Consider the following 10,000-nt stretch of genomic DNA (forward strand, 5'->3'; position numbering starts at 1 on the left):
TGTGTGGGGTGTGTGTGGGGTGTGTGTGGGGTGTGTGTGGGGTGTGTGTGGGGTGTGTGTGGTGTGTGTGTGTGTGTGTGTGTGTGTGTGTGTGTAAGTGTGTAGTGTGTGTGTGTGGGGGGTGTGTGTGTGGTGTGTGTGTGGTGTGTGTGTGGTGTGTGTGGTGTGTGTGTGTGGGGTGTGTGTGGTGTGTGTGTGGTCTGTGTGTGGTGTGTGTGTGGTGTGTGTGTGTGGGGAGTGTGTGTGTGGGGGTGTATGTGTGTGTGTGGTGTGTGTGTGGTGTGTGTGTGGGTGTATGTGTGTGTGTGTGTGTGTGGGTGTATTTGTGTGTGTGTGTGGTGTGTGTGGTGTGTGTGTGTGGGGTGTGTGTGTGTGTGTTGGGGTGTGGGGTGTGTGTGGGGGGTGTGTGTGGTGGGGGTGTGTGTGTGGGTGTGTGTGGGGTGTGTGTGTGTGTGTGTGTGTGTGTGTGTGTGTGTGTGTGTGTGTGTGTGTGTGTGTGTGTGTGTGTGTGTGTGTGTGTGTGTGTGGTGTGTGTGTGTGGGGTGTGGGGTGTGTGTGTGTGTGTGCGTGCGCGCGCACACACGTACGTACACTTAATCATTTGAAATTCCGTATCATAAAACAGGTCTGTGACAGCGATTGGAGTCTGGAGAAGTTGCCTCTGATGCTGTACCTTCCGCCCTCAATCTACTGCAGCTGCCTCAGCACTTGCACCAACATACTGCAGCTGCCTCAGTACATACACCAACATACTGCAGCTGCCTCAGCATTTACACCAACATACTGCAGCCGCCTCAGCATGTACACCAACATACTGCTGCTGCCTCAGCATGTACACCAACATACTGCAGCCGCCTCAGCATGTCCACCAACATACTGCTGCTGCCTCAGCACATACCCCAATATAATGCTGAGCATTACACTGTGTAAGGCTAGGATAGTGTGTGGTCTCTTGTAATTATTAGTGATAATTACGATACGATGTAATTAGGATACGTAATTAATGTAGATTGTTAGGATATACTGGAATAAGCTGTGATAAAGATGTAGTTAAGGTTTGTTGTAGTTGAGATTAGTTGTAGTCATTATGGTCATAGTTAAGGCAGATTTGCAGAGAAGATTGTAGTTAAGGTAAGCTGTGGTTAAGGTTGTAGAAGAGGCTGGTGTTTCATGTTGTGATTAATGCAGGTGAAACTTTATTTAATGTCGTAGTTAACGTTGTAGGTGTTGTAAAGGTTGTAGTTAAGGTTGAAATGCAGAATATAGTTGATGTTTAAGTTAAGGTTGTAGCTAATGCACATTGTAGTTAAGTTTGTAGTTAATGTAGTTTAAGGTTAGAATTAAGGTAGATGGCAGGCAAGGTAGATAGCAAGGTTCAGTATGTACAGTAGTACAGGACTCTTCTAATGTAATGAGGTCAACTGTAGTGTATACCTGCAGTATCACTTGTACTAAAGCACCATGCACGTACTACAGCTTTTCTCTCGCGTGCTTCAGTGTACGTCAGTACTCTGTGACCCTTTAGTACTGAAATGTCATGTTTTACGTTGGAACGTAAAGCATTAGAACGTATTTTAGTGTATCAGAAAGCACTTTAGTGCATGGGAACGTACTTTTAGTGCATGGGAACGTACTTTTAGTGCATGGGAACGTACTTTTAGTGCATGGGAACGCACTTTTAGTGCATGGGAACGTACGTTTAGTGCATGGGAACGCACTTTTAGTGCATGGGAACGTACTTTTAGTGCATGGGAACGCACTTTTAGTGCATGGGAACGCACTTTTAGTGCATGGGAACGCACTTTTAGTGCATGAGAACGCACTTCCGGAAATGTGAAATCCTTCTGTAAACTGTTGCACTGTACATTAGACTGTACTGCAGTAATCTGCAGTACATATTAGTACGCTCATACAGTTAAGTGTACATCTTTTATGTCGGGATACAGTGTACTAGTACACAGTGTTTTTAGTTCACTATTTTGTTGTACTGTACACTGTATGGTGCACATGACCTGATGTACTACAATTTCGCAATGCAATACATCTATAACAGAACCCTGTTGTTGATGTACAGTACCACAGAGCACTTGTAAAATGTACATCTACTATAGTACGCCTTTAGTAGCCAGTATGTTTCAAAGTACACGAAGTACACTTCAAATACATTGAGTATCTAGTACAACGAATGAAAATGTAATTCATTTAGTACACCGAGATGCACCTTAGTACATTTTAGTACAAACTTCTGTAGCATACTGCAGTGTACTCCTGTTTATACTACAATAGACTGCTCGACTCCAGTGGTAATGAATGACTGTTGATTCTGTGAATCAACAGTCCAGTTCACAGACTGTCAACAGTCCAGTGGGAAAATAACAGTTGAGTAGCAGATAGCGCCCTCTGATACGAACAAGACACGGCAATGCCTCCTGTGGAACTTTGCCATTAGTTCCAGTGGTAAGGCTATTAGTTCGAGTGGTAAGGCTATTAGTTCGAGTGGTAAGGCTATTAGTTCGAGTGGTAAGGCTGGTCTACCTGTCAACCTCGGGACCATGGTTCAAGCAGCCTTCCCTTCACCCCTGTCTACCTTCCTGTTTATTAACATTAGAGTACATTTATGATTCACTAAAAATGTGACACTTGTAGTACATTGGTACCTCATCACTGCTACATCTCCAGCACATGTTCTATAGTAGTATATTTCATGCACATTTCTAGCACATAACAGCTCAATGCGCATTTGTTCACAATGAACTGATATGTGCTAGATATGTGCATGAAATGTACTACTGCAACACATGTACTTCACATGTGGAGATGTACCAGGGACGAGCTCTGTACAACAAAGTTACACGATTACTTTGTAGTACACCTTTGCATAGTTATAAACTGTAGATGAACATCTCTAGTGAACATTTGTTGAATTGAACATCTCTAGTGAACACTTGTTGAACTGAACATCTCTAGTGAACACTTGTTGAACTGAACATCTCTAGTGAACACTTGTTGAACTGAACATCTCTAGTGAACACTTGTTGAACTGAACATCTCTAGTGAACACTTGTTGAACTGAACAAGTGTTCACTGTTGAATTTCTTGGTACATTTTTTACATCTGTAGCCCCTCAGGAGCACGTGTACAAAATATTGTAAATCAGAGAATCATCTTATGTACAGATGTTCAGTTGTAGTACTTATGCAGTGTACATCACATTAGCAGTACTCTTGATATAGCACACACTGGAGTACATACACGATATCAGTGTATTACATATACACCGGTTGCACATGTACATTAGTACCTAGAACACCATGTGCAGGGTGTTGCACCAGCAGTGCATTTGTACATCCACTGTACACATGTACACTGCAGTCATCCGGTACAGTAGCATCCCCGGGGTACAGAATAAAATACATGTACCAGTTCAAATGTACATCTAAATTACAGTACAGGTCGAGTGTACTATTGTATATACAACGGGAGAGATGTATTAGGAGTTAAAATGCAGTGTCCCAGTGGATTGGAACAAGCCTGTATTGGAACAACGTTGATACAGCAATACACTGAGCGATACGTTGTTCCAATAAACGTGTTCTGTAGTGTTTCTGTCTTTCACAGAGCTGGTTATGTCTAGTTTGTAACTCTCCGTCAATGATAAATTTCGGATGAATACAACACACAGTCGGTCAAATGAAATTTAGATCGATTTAAATACATTTTAGGAGAATTTAAGTCACAATACCGTGGCTGGAACAATGCTGTAGTTGGAACAGTTCCGTGGCTGGTATGCCGTGGAACAATTCCGTGGCTGGAATACCGTGGAACAATACCGTGGCTGGAATATCGTGGAACAATACCGTGGCTGGAACACTGTGGCTGGAACAATACACAAGTAACCCGCACATTTAGGAAACACAAGAAAACTTTTCGGTCAGTTATGGACCATCATCAAATCCACGATGGACCGAAACGTCGGCTTGATGTTTACCTCCAAGTTCTGCGTACACCTCCCTGATGTACACACTTCGTACTAAATAAGCCGAACTTCCTGAACTCCTTTAAAAATTTAATTCTTCCCCTCCCCCCCCCCAAAAAAAAAATCTTACAATTTGATAGCTATTTTTCTTTTCATTAACAATCATGAATATTTTTTGGGACAGACTTCGAGACTTCACCTAATATCACTAAAACACCACTTTTTTTTTTTAGCGAAATTCTGCTATATGTATCATTGGTCAAGTTAAATATATTTAATATTGCATTATATCTATGATATATAATTTTCCGTTATACTCAGATCGGTTTCCACTGATTTATAACAAAAACAAAATTTCATTCGGCTTATTTGGCACGACATTAATAATATATATATATATATATATATATATATATATATATATATATATATATATATATATATATATATATATATGCGCAAAAACAACCACTGTGAAAGAATAGTAAAATTCCAAGCGCTTTCGTGACTTCTCACATTATCAAGTTGGAATTTCACTATTCTTTCACAGTGGTTGTTTTGCATATTATGATATCACCTCTTTACTGTGTTCCATATATATATATATATATATATATATATATATATATATATATATATATATATATATATATATATATGCATGCATGCATGTAAAAGCACCACTGTGAAAACATAATGAACTTCTAAGCCTTCAACCGTCCTATTATTTTTACAGTTCCTTGATAATGTGAGAAACCACGAAAGCGCCTGAAAATTCACTATATTTTTCACAGCGGTTGTTTTCCATATTGTGATATCACCTGTTTATATATATACACTACCTTTCAATGCATTGACCTTAGGTCCGTATCTAACAGCTTCGTTCACATTTCAACAAGACACTGGGGAAATAAGTTAACTCACAGTGACAAATGGCAACTAGAACTGATGAAAAACGGTTTGAAAAATAGAACTAGAGTTGATATATGAAGGTCATGTCAATAGGTAATGGATAGAGGTGAGAGACTAACTGGATGGACCGGGGTCGTGGGAGACAGAGTTGTGTCACAGAAGGCAGAATAATCCATGTAACGTAGCTGCTTCAGGCTCAGATGTAGTGTTGTGTGTACGAGATAGATAACTTGGCTCTGCTCTGATATTTCTCTTGCAGTGGCTTCACTGGAATGCTTTCCTGGTGCTTTTTCTTACACACACACACACACACACACACACACACACACACACACACACACACACACACACAGAAAGAGAGAGAGAGAGAGAGAGACGCATTACCGTGGCTGGAATATTTCCAAAGCCATAAACTGGAAATGAAAGCCGGAGCCTTGCTGGCACTAACAGCGGTGGCTCTTGTCCTCATGTTAGCCACCATAGTTACCTTAGGAGCTTCTCCTCTTCCAGTATTCTCTCTCTCTCTCTCAACGTTAAGTCACACACACACACACACACACACACACACACACACACACACACACACACACACACACACACACACACACACACACTTGTTGAAGCCTTCATTAAACACAAGACACACAGCAAAAGAGATCTTTATTAGCACAACGTTTCGCCCTTTGAGGCTTCTTCAAATTAGGTACCTGATAAGGCTCGTGTAGGCGAAACGTCATGAGAGTTAAATACTCCTTCCGCTGTTTTTCCCCCCTTGTCGTCTACGCGACACTTGAACTATATCCTTAATACTGATCTTAGTATCGGCTAAATTTTCCTACGTGTCTGCCTCTCCCAGTAGTACTCTCTCAAAACACAGGTGACCTGACCTCACCTTCCAGCGCCCTGACTCTACCTCTGGCTTCATTTCCTTTACTCTCTCGCTGACATGATGATAATCCAGGACAGACAGTAACGCAAAACTCATTTCCAATATAAGGGTTGGTTGTTGAAAGCCTTGACTGAGCACTGAATCACTGTTCGTATATTAAGAGGTACCCGACGTAAATTTCAAACATCGAAAAAATGTACACTCAATGAGAGGTATCCCGGATCGTGTCCAGTTGTTACCGTGACTGTACGCTGCTCACTCCACTTAAAATATTTACAAAGAGAGACATCAAAACTTCTGGCCCCTTGAGTACCAAGTTCTGGCATGGCTGACCACTCCAGAACTTCTGGCTCCTTCAATGCTAAGTTCTGGTGGCTGACCACTCCAGAACTTATGTGCTAAGTTCTGGCGTGGGTGGCCAGGCCAGAACACTTGGATACTTGGGTACTAAGCTCTGGTGTGGTTAAGATACTCTGGACTTCGATTCTCAAAGGAGGCGATGTTTTCTTACCTTAGAAACCTATGACTGGGGATATGAGGCAATAAACACGACTTAATAAGCTGTCTTGGGTCATCTTCTACGCCATTATGCCTTTTTTTTATGAGGGAAAAGCTCGCATATCTCCAGTTGAAGGGAGGACAGGACAGAGGAATCTCTGGTAATCCTATCTCAGGACCAAACTGAAAGCTGTCAGAGACATGACAGCAGTACCACCAAGCATTGAGAGGGTCAGAGCGATTATTTTGACCTGCAAAATATTTTGCAATATTCCTTTGACGGTTTGGACGCAAGGAAAGTTGATCGTGTGTATTGTTTGCAAGTGACAGTGTTGTGGTAGTGCCAATGATACTGGAGTTGGGACTAAGACCAGGTAGATAGAGCGTGTATGTGTGTGTGTGTGTGTGTGTGTGTGTGTGTGTGTGTGTGTGTGTGTGTGTGTGTGTGTGTGTGTGTGTGTGTAAGGGGGGGGTGATACTAGCTACTGCCATGACCTCTGTCAGTGAACCATGATCACGCCTCTGCGATACGGAGACCAAACCTCTTACTAACACGAAGAAAGTCGCATCGCAGAGCAAGGAAGAGCTCTAGTCTTAAGCTCTCTCTCTCAGATGTAACTTATACTTCTCTGTGAAAATAATCTGGATGGGATATTCCAGACAAATGCCAGAAAAACAAACTAGAAAGGATCAACACTTATTCATATATTTATAAATATATACACATATGTATTAAATGTATACACATGTGTATTAAATGTATACACATATACGTATTAAATGTCCTCTATCAGATAACTTTGTATGTGCCCTATGGGCAAAGACAATATAAACACAGCCATCTAAGCAGATAGCCTCACGCCACCATAAAAAAAAAAAAAAAAAAAAAAAAAAAAGACTTAAATGGCTATTAGAAGATCTACCTCACTAGACTTAATATACAACTATGGAACTGTGGATGCAAAAAATGTAGGTAAGACACAGAGAGAGAGAGAGAGAGAGAGAGAGAGAGAGAGAGAGAGAGAGAGAGAGAGAGAGAGAGAGAGAGAGAGATACAGAGGTGACGGCTGCCTCACATCACGGAGGACAGTGTTGTTACCACTATCACACCATCTACTGTGACGCCATCTACTGTGTGACGCCATCTACTGTGTGACGCCATCTACTGTGTCACACCATCTACCGTGTCACGCTGCCAAATATCACACTAATCACTGTCATACCACCTACCATCTCTGTTAAGCCATTAGTCACACCTCGTACTGTCACATACGCTGTCTCAATATTCACTGTCACAGCATCCACTGACCGTCACACCATGTACCAACTATGTCACACCATATACTGACTCCTACACCACCCTGTGTTACGCTACTCACAGATTGTGCCACACCATCCTTTGTTACACCACCCTCATTTACACTACTCACTGTGCTACACCTCCCTCTGTGGTACATCACTGTTACACCAACCACTGACACATCGCACAAGTGTTGACCACCACCACTCACACATCTGCACTTGTCTTGTGTGTATATTTTCTTGTCCGCATATTGTCGCAACACGTTTGAAACAAATACTGTCTGCAAGTCTTGTGTACGTAATTTCTGCACGTTTTGTGTACATTGTCTGGAAATCCACGATATATACATATACATGTATATATCGTGGATTTCACAGCTTTCAAGAACACGTAGCATATTGAAGGGTTATAATGATATACAAATTACACGAGATTTTTCAGAGGAGGATAGAGTGAAGATAAAATATTTCATAAAGATAGTGAATGAAGGTACAGGCGAGAAAGAAATTGTTTTTATACGGATTAACAGGACCATACAAACCCATCAAATGTAGGGACTGATTACCTCAAACTCCTGATCTTCACAGTTCTTCTTTGCACAGGTCTGATGAAGCCATTGTGTGGCGAAATATTTCCTCAATAATAATACCCAAGTGTTGCACAGGTGTCTAATTTATCAAACCCATTAAATGTTTTTTTTTCAGAGAAACAGTCACGGGATAGATGAAAATCACGTTGAAACAAATGGGGGAAGAAGGACAATGAGAATAATATATTTCTGAAGATTTTATACACAAAAATAGAAGGCACAATTTTAAAAAAAATTATTAGAACTCAGGTATATTATAAATGAAAAGAAACCCTATATATTGTTTACTGGTAAATTTCAAATATATGGATGGTGAAATGTTAAGAAGTTGTTTATAACTGATATTAGGCCAAAATTAAAAAAATGCACAGGGTTGTGTGGTGCCCACACTTGAAACAGTAGATAACTTAGAAAATACTCAAAGAGCTACAAAATGGTTGCCAGAGTTGAGCAATATTAACTTTAATGAAAGATTGTAAACATTAATGATGCCATGCTGGCTGATTTGAAGACAGACACAACCATATACAGGGTTTTGAAAGGACTTAAAACAGCAAAGATTTGTTATTACCTGCAACAGGGATAACAGTCACAGCTGAGATAGCTGGACCTGAGAGGAGCACCAAGGAGAGTACTGTCAACTGGATCAACGGTTCGTACTCCTGGCTCAGCGATACTAATATTAATGATTGAGGATCTCTCGCTTATGGGAAATCGTTATATTTGGTGGGATTTAAGAATAGACCTAGATTCTCAATGAGTTCTTTTATTTTTTCCGGATGTCCTCTAGGAGGGATTCTGTAGTACCTGCCAGCGTGCCATCATCCAAGAACCGGAAGTTAAGCTCACTGGATAGCCATCCTTTGACTTCCTTGATGACCAGGCAGAAGAGGGGGCGAGGGGTACCTCCCTTGTTGTACACCTTAACATTGGCTATTTAATTTTCACCAAACAAGAGTTTAGAGGTACCACTGTAGCACGATTGGATTACTGGATAGAGGAATGCTGATAAACAGCATAAAGTACAGTATCGTTTCTAAGTCAACTCAACTGCAGTGGCAAAGTCCAGTTTAATCAGACATTTCTTTGTCAAACTGGCTGTATATTTCTGAGTTGTGTGTGCAGCTGCCTCTCACCAATGTTGAATCCTAAACTTAAGCTGAGTTTGTTTAAACATCTCTTAGGGCACAGAGTGATGCACTGAGAGAGACCTAAGTGTCTGAGGGACAACGCCAGCCAGACACACATTGGCAAATCTGGTGAGCTCTGACAAAAAGCTCTCTGAAATATCATTGCTGGTTTGAGCATTTGCTTTACATGCTGTGGCCTTAAACCTGTGAAACTACCTGCTGAACCCGACGGAAAAGACATAGCAGCTTTATTATATATCTGCATCCTGAGGGGGTTATGGGTTCTACTCCCTTGGCCCTGTCAGGTTAGTCAATGTTAGTGTGTGGAACTCCGGGTGGGTGTTTGTTCTTCAGAGTTTGTGACGTGGTGGGATTCTTAGGGACAATGGTGTTCTCACTAGTAATTAGCCTAAGTGTTCCAGTAGTATTTTCCCTCTTCTATTTTATTGCTAATTTTGTCTGATTTTTGTGGCTTCGAGCGTCCTTTCCTTTGCATCTACCTGGCGGGTGTTTCTTGCACTAGAGGGAAGACGGATGAGGTTGTCATCTCTAGATAGGAAATGCAGTTTTTTGTCTTAATAAATATTTCTGCGGACTTGTCCCTCCTGGGTGGGACAGGAAGACAGTCATTGTCAAATAGCAAGAGGTTGTGCAAGGATCTAGTGACCGGTGGAGCATCATTAACTTTCTTCAAGAGGTCAAA

This window comes from Cherax quadricarinatus, chromosome 51, assembly GCF_038502225.1.
Source record: "Cherax quadricarinatus isolate ZL_2023a chromosome 51, ASM3850222v1, whole genome shotgun sequence".
NCBI lineage: Eukaryota > Metazoa > Arthropoda > Malacostraca > Decapoda > Parastacidae > Cherax > Cherax quadricarinatus.